At 40.1% G+C, this 7,799-nt stretch overlaps 1 non-coding gene across 1 annotated transcript; it reads left to right on the plus strand.

Moving 5' to 3' along the window:
• Positions 1-439: 439 nt before the first annotated feature.
• On the plus strand, positions 440-546 carry LOC145096680 (small nucleolar RNA R71). The gene has a single exon (XR_013704051.1). It is a non-coding gene; the product is annotated as a small nucleolar RNA R71 (small nucleolar RNA).
• The last annotated feature ends 7,253 nt before the right edge of the window (positions 547-7,799 follow it).

Consider the following 7,799-nt stretch of genomic DNA (forward strand, 5'->3'; position numbering starts at 1 on the left):
TTTTATACTCATCATACGGAAGCCAATCCTTCTTGGGTTTTCGCCAGTTGTCATCGTACCTATCACCACTTGAATAACACACTTGTGCTTTCCGGTTCCCGATTTCGTCAAGATCACAATCTTTAGTTAGATGAGGCCCTTTGCAATTCTCACATCCCACCCGGATAGTGTGGATGGATTGGTTCATCTTGTCATTCTTTGATCCAAACTATCTAACTTAGCCATCATTTCCGCCATGCTATCATTAACTGAGTTCACCACCTCCCAACTTAATTCATTCCTTGGGTTATGATATTCTCTAGAGTGTTTAGAGAATTATTCAATTAACTCTTTTATCAGTGGGGGTGCTTTCTTCGTGAGCGGTCCTTGCAAGTCAAGAAGTTGCCTTGTGGTCACATTTACTCCATCATAGAAAATGGAGACTTCTTGTTGGCTATTAAGATCATGATGTGGGCAATTCCTTAGTAAACCTTTGTATCTCTCCCACGCCTCGTATAAGGATTGTCCAGCTTGTTGCTCAAAGTTGGCAATGGATTTTTTCAATTCGGCTATCTTTGAGGGAGGAAAAAGTTGATCAATGAATTCTTCCTTCATTTTAGCCCATGTAGTGATGGATCCTGGTGGTAGTGATTTGAGCCAATCCTTTGCAGCACCCTTGAATGTAACTGGAAGCATACGAAGCAGCACAGTTTCGCGATGCACATTTGTAACATTAAAATAATTAGCTACATCGTTGACCTCATCCAAATGCTTGTAGGCGTCTTCATGATCTTTCCCGTTGAAGGGCATTTCCCTAAGTTGAGCAAGTATATGGCCGTTTAGTTCGAAAGTGGCAGTAGCGGGAATGACGGGTTGCACAAGTCTCGGGTCGGTATCTTCACGTATCCTCTTCTTCCATTCTCCCATGGGAACTTCATCGATGTTAGCCATGGGGTTAGCTGGTTCGCCTTCAAAGTCGCTTTCTTCTTCGGAAGTAGAGTCGTAATCGTACTCGATCTCGGCTTCTTTTGTATTATCTTCAAAATGTTCTAATTTACTTCCTTCGCTTTGTTGACTGTTGGCCTCACCTACTTTATTTTCCTTTTTCTTCCTAAAAACTGATTTGAGGTCTTTGAACGGCGATTTCTTTGGCAGGTGATTGTCTTCAATTACTTTATCCTTGTTTTTCTTAAGTGCGGATTCCGGATCTTCAAATGGAGGGACCAAAGGTGTGTTGGATCCTCGGTTCATGTAAACTTGAAATCAAAACAAAAAACACGTGTAAAAAGAACAAAACAAAAAAAAAACAAAAAAAAGTAATTTCCTATTCAGCTATGGACTCGTCGAGTCTATTCGTAGGGACTCGGCGAGTTCACTGCCCAAACAAAAAAATTTTGAAACAAATTTCCTAAAAGGTGAAAACTAAAAATTATTGCTAATACCTAATCTACTTAAAACAGTAAGTTTGTGCAAGAAAAATCTTACACAAAGGATCGATAACAATAGCAATCAATTTAAATTTAGAACCGTTCCCCGCCAACGGCGCCAAAAACTTGATGTGTGTAAAACCAACTAGTTTTATTCCTACTGTTCTAATGTAAATTTGACACACAATAGGCAGTGTACCTATCTAATGTAAGTAAAGTTTTCAGTAAGCAGGATATTGAACTCAGGGAACGATAATTAAACTAATTACTAAAACTAGCTAAAAACAAATAATAAAAGGAGGGGTTTTCTCTAGTTTTGCAAGACTAGAGAACTTAAATTTCCAACAAACTCAAACAAAACAATTAACAGCTAGAGAGCAAAAATCAACTAAATTCAATGGTGGAAGAGACTTCTGCTTGGGTTTGACTTATTTGATCCTATGGTTGATTCTATGAAAAGTTTAATGGATTAATTTATATTGGCTACCGATTAAGATGATTAGGTTCACGTTCGCTATTACTGATCCATAGAAAACAAATTAATCTAAGCAGTGGCCAGTTGTCTAAATTAGAATTTCCTAGTTTATTTATTCGGATTAAGTAAGACTTGTAGTGGTAAACTAAATTGGTCCTTTAATTAACCTCCTTCTGATGGTTCGTCATACAAGCTCACACATTAATTTTTCTATTTTCTATTAACCCTAGTTTCGCGTTTGCTATTCCTAAGCATATAACAATGTTTTCACATGCATTATATGAGGTTAGCAATTAAGAGATGGTCATGCAACTTAATCACATGTTAATTAACAAAAAATAGTTGTAATTAACACATAAGGTTCTTTAACAAGCTTAACAAAACATTATTACCAACAAAAACTAATCCTACTCATAAATCAACACATAGTCACAAATTTGTCTTCCCTACATAGAAGATATATGTTCTAGTTCATGATTAAAACAATAAAAAGCTCAAAAAAACAATCTAATAACTCAAACATGTTTTGGAAACTAGATTTAGTAAAGAATAAATTGATTTTGCCTTAATTTTCCTCCAAAAGCGGATCTAGGTTGATTCTCTGACTTCTCACGCTCTAGAAGAACTCGTATTCGCAGCTTTCTCTCCAAGGACTTCTTAAAAAAAATCAGGTGTCAATATGGAAGTCTCCTTTCATAGATTAGAGGCGACTCGTCGAGTCTAGGTACAGACTCGCCGAGTCCCTCATTAAATCCCCGTGTCTGGCAAGTCAAAGATTCCTCTGTTCGAGAACCTTCGTGGGAACTCATTGAGTCACAGCCCGACTCGCCGAGTGCCTTGTGATTATTGGTTCTTTTCTTCTTTCCTTGATTCCCGAGCTCCCGACAGCTGCTCCTGCTTCCTTTTGCTTCTGAGCACTTCTTTTGGACTAAAAATATAATTTAAACATAATTAAGCATTTTTTGTTCCATAATTGTAATAAATTAGCCAAAAGTATTAACATTTTATGAAAATTATATGACTAAATATGCACATATCATGCCACGTGCCGTATCATGGTTTTCCTTGCCAGGCCGGGGACCAAAACCATGGGTCTTATAGACACGTGCCAGGAGCCACCTCCTGGTCTTCCATGCAAGCATCACAAACACAACTAGCATGAAATCTACAACTACTTATCTACATAACTTCCAGAGTCCTAACTATGGTCTTGCATATAGAATTGCCAGGTGCCACCCACTGGTCTTTCATAGAAATGCCAAGGGCCTCCCCTGGTCTTCCTACAATACATCAACCAATAGGGCTGACATTGGTGCCTTTAACCCATAGAATAATGAGGAGACTCACCTCGCACTGCTGAATCACACTAATAAACGTTGATAGTTGGTCCGCCAGTCCCCCGAACTATCAATATCAAATAACACCCAATTAACAATTGGAATCGAATCTATATCCTTCAATCCATACTTAGGGTAAAAAGACCATTTTACCCCTTATCTAGCTTGACCCAAGACTAAGGCCTAAACCTACAATCCAAAAGGCCCAAACATGACCCAAAATATCCCATGGTCAACCCTGACGAAACTTCTGGTCAAAGTCAAAGTCAACAGTCCATGTTGACCGAACACACCGTGTTCTGAGAACATCTAGTTAGTCAGGAAAAATACCGGAAACACGTCGTGTTGTCCCTAGAACACGCCGCGCTCACCCGAGATTCAACAACTTAATACATTAAGTTGTTTCCTCTGATTCCAAACTCCAAAGCTCAGATCTAGTCCACAACATAGTCTAGAAGGATAAAGCTTCCAACTTTATCCATTGGTACTGCCCAAATAGGTTCAAACTAAATCCATAAAGCTTAATAATGCAAGAGCTTAACCAACAAGCACTTAATCCTCCATGTTCGAAGTCCATCCTTTCCAGAAGTGGTTCAAACACCAAAACCAACCCCAAAGTCGGTGCTTTACAGACATACATGTCCAATGCATGTCTTGAACCCGAATTAGGTCAAAATGGGGACTCATGACCTAATCTCTATGCATGACATCAAAACTTGATTATACTCTAGATCCAAAACACTACTAACTCCTCTTGACCTGGAAATTCATAAAGTTGCCAACTTTATGAGATCTACCCATTCCATCATTCAAATATAAGAAGCTAAAGGAACAAAACTCAAGATCTAACAACTTGGAATGATAAATCAAGTCTTGAACACTTACAAAGGTCAGTGCCAAAGTGGAGAGTGGGGACTTGCATGCTTGATCTTTGCTTCCTTTTTCCTCCTTCTTCCTTCTTAGCTTCAAAAAGCACCAAACTAGCTCTAAAAATGGAGGAAGATGATTAGGTTTTCTTTCAGGGTTTGAGGGGATGACGATGGACAAACCGTAGCCTTATTATTCCTTTAAATAGGGAGAAAAAACCCGAAAGATTTGGGTTTTCATTCCAACCGTCAACCCGCCGTGTTCCAAGAGGCAACACGCCGTGTTGACCTTAATGAATGCTACGTTTTTCTTATCTAGACACTATAACATCCATAAAATTCAAGCCAATTTTAAAACTTTTTAAAGAATTCAAAAACCTTTAATAATTACAAAATGTTTTCAAATAGTTTCATATCAAAGTATCCTAGAAATCAAGATCATAAAAATGTGAGGAGGTGCACAATCATGCCTTCGCCTTCTCGTGATCATATGAAGTACCTGAAACAAAATCCAAAACTTTAAGCCCGAAGCTTAGTGAGTGCCCCTAAAATACGCATACACACAACAATATATATATATATATATATATATATATATATATATATATATATATATATATATATATATAATCACAAATAGCATACTATGGGTCCAATCAACCATCGGGTTGGAATACCCCAGGCCCTCAACCATCGGGTTGGAATGCCAACATACTATGTGTCCAATCAACCATCGGGTTGGAATACCCCCGACCCTCAACCACCGAGTTGGAATGCCAACATACTAGGGGTTCAATCAACCATCAAGTTGGAATACCTCCAGCCCACAACCATCGGGTTGGAATGCCAACATACTATAGGTCTAATCAACTATCGGGTTGGAATACCCCCACCCTCAACCATCGGGTTAGAATGCCAACATAATATATGTCCAACCATCCTTGGGATGGGATACTCTCGCTACCAATCAAATATGTGCACCTATATCAGGTAATCATATAATAGTCTAGAGAGACAACATACTAGTGTCCAATCATCCACATGATGGAATACCCTTAACTACCAATCAAACATGTGCACATATAATAGGTAATCACATAACAGTCTACAAACAATCAAACTGATCTACAGATCTCTAATCATAGCAACATCCTATCTACCAGGATACCGATCTAACCGATCTCACTAATAACAAAGCAGGATAACAATCCAAAGGGCCGATCTTGGTGCCTTCGACCCTTGAGTATAATGAGGAAAACTCACCTCACGATGTTGAACTGTAGCGATAAGATCAAGCTCCCGAATCACAACCACGAACTCCACCACCTATAACCACATAGGGCCAAGTTCATCAAAATCCCAAATTACTAGAATACCCTCATAAGTCAAACTTGGTTAACCCTTGGTCAAAGTTAAAGTCAACAGTCCATGTTGACCCAACTCATCGATTCTAGCTCACTGAGTCGTCGAGTTCCTTCAGAACACAAGAAATCGTGAAAACCCTAGTCAGCTCGCCGAGTTTCCAAACAACTCGTCGAGTCCATGCAGTGTCCAGAATGTTGGGAAAACCCTAACCAACTTGTCGAGCTACCTCTCTAACTCACTGAGTTCATGTAAAATCCAGAAGATGGGAAAACCTATCTCAACTCGTCGAGTTGGCTATCCAGCTCGTCGAGTCCCTCTAGTCCATTTCTCATTCAGATGCTTTTATGTGAAACCAAAGCTCCAAACTTTAGAGGAGTCCATATATGAAACTATGCTTTTAGAAGAAGGTTTTGGGCATGGATGATGGCCAAAGCTTCCTAAAGCTTGAGGCTTTATGTCCATAAGGCCTAGAGGAGTCCATATCTGAAACTATGCCCTTGTGACAAGCTCAAATCCGAAAGTAGCTCCATTTTGCACCAAAATGCCCATATTCTCACATAAGAAGGGATCTAATAAATGGAAGGTCAAGGTGAAGAATTTTTACCTTCAAATGCAAGCCAATACGATGCAGATATTGGATCTACAAGCTTCTTCTCGTTCCAAGCTTCATAATCTTCAAGTTTCTTCAACAAATGCACCAAACACACTTTAGCCTCTCACACACTCAAGAATAGGGTTTAGATCGATTAGGGTTGCTTCTGGCCGTCAAAAGGTGGTAAGGAGGCTGGAGGAAAAGATTTAAGATCCTTTAAATAGGGTGCAAATCCTAAAAATTAGGGTTTTCATATTCAGCTCCAACTCGTCGAGTAAGTCCTAAAAGTCACACTGGTTGGCTACTCTCTACACGACCAGTTGAGGCCTACAACTTTTCGAGTAGGCTTCCTTATTTGCATAAAATCCCTAAAATCCCACTCCTAAAATCGAGATGTTACAACTCTTCCCTACTTAAACTAGGCTATGTCCTTGAAGCCTGTTGCGGCAAACAAATTCGGATAATGCTCTTGCATCACAGCCTCCAGATTCCAAGTCTACTCGGATTCCCTCCGATGTCCCCATTACACCCTTTGTATGTTTCGAGCGCTCTTCGGCCTAAATATCACTCAGCGATACAACCACCTTCCCATCCAATATGCATCTTTTTGCAACTGCAAGACATAAAAAGTGATGTGAGTCGAACTGAACTCCTACAAATTGTCTATCCTATATGTTACCTTTCTAGCCCTGTCAAAAACCTGATGATCCAAAGTATCGGGGATCTATCTTTCCCCTTTCCTGAAGCGAATCCTTTTGTGCTGACGAGATAATGCATCCTTCAGCTCCCGAAACAACACACATAAACAACTAGCTAACTAGTATGAACACTCATACCTGGCCAATAAGCCTCATACTGGAATACCAGGCATGCCTATGACGGGTCCAGTCATCCCTAGTATGGAATTCCCTCATATCACGCACATGTTTGTCCCAAACGACCCTTGGATTTGAATGCCAAATACATCAGGTCCAATCAATCATAGGGTCCGGTCATCCTCATGATGGAATACCCTAGATTAGTATACCACTATATACATAACTTTGGTCTGAACCCCTAACTTGAGATCCAAGGACCTATCCTTTCATCTTGCCCAAAATGCTCTGATTCGTCGCAACCGGTTACAAATCACCTGAACCTTAACAATACATCCATTCTGAAAGCGCTCCAACAGGAGTGATAAACCATTTTGATCTCTAGGCCCACAACCTCTGATTGGAAGGCTCTCGATAACCTATTGACATTGTCGTCTTCTTGTCAGTTTCCTAATCCTTCGGCCTGAAGGTACCCACCTTCCTCCATTTTCCAAAAGGCCTAATCAACGGTCCTCACGTCACCAACAAGCACCGTAATACTAAAACTCTACCATTTACGATTTCCTTTTGGGACAAGTTGCTACCCAAGAGTTTCTAGGTTCTCCTACATGACTACCAATAGTCCCTACGGACACTCTATAAGTGATTACCCGCAAGCACGGATAATATACGATTCCACAGGTTATTATCACAAAGAAACATGCTAAATACTAGAACGTAGATCTAACAAAATACACATAGGGTCTTCAGCATGACTGGACCGCCTCACCGAGCCTTCAGCCTATCTGGACCATTCTCAGAACCTTCAACATGTCTAGACTACCTCTATGGGACTTCATCCTTTCTGTACTGTTCTTCGGGCATTCGGACTGACTGGTACTCCCCGTTGGCCTTCAGTCTATCCGGGTCGCCCTAGATCTATTGATCACAACCTTGAACACAT

The sequence above is a fragment of the Lactuca serriola genome, chromosome 3, assembly GCF_051521515.1.
Source record: "Lactuca serriola cultivar US96UC23 chromosome 3, Lser_US96UC23_V15, whole genome shotgun sequence".
In the NCBI taxonomy this organism is placed as follows: domain Eukaryota; kingdom Viridiplantae; phylum Streptophyta; class Magnoliopsida; order Asterales; family Asteraceae; genus Lactuca; species Lactuca serriola.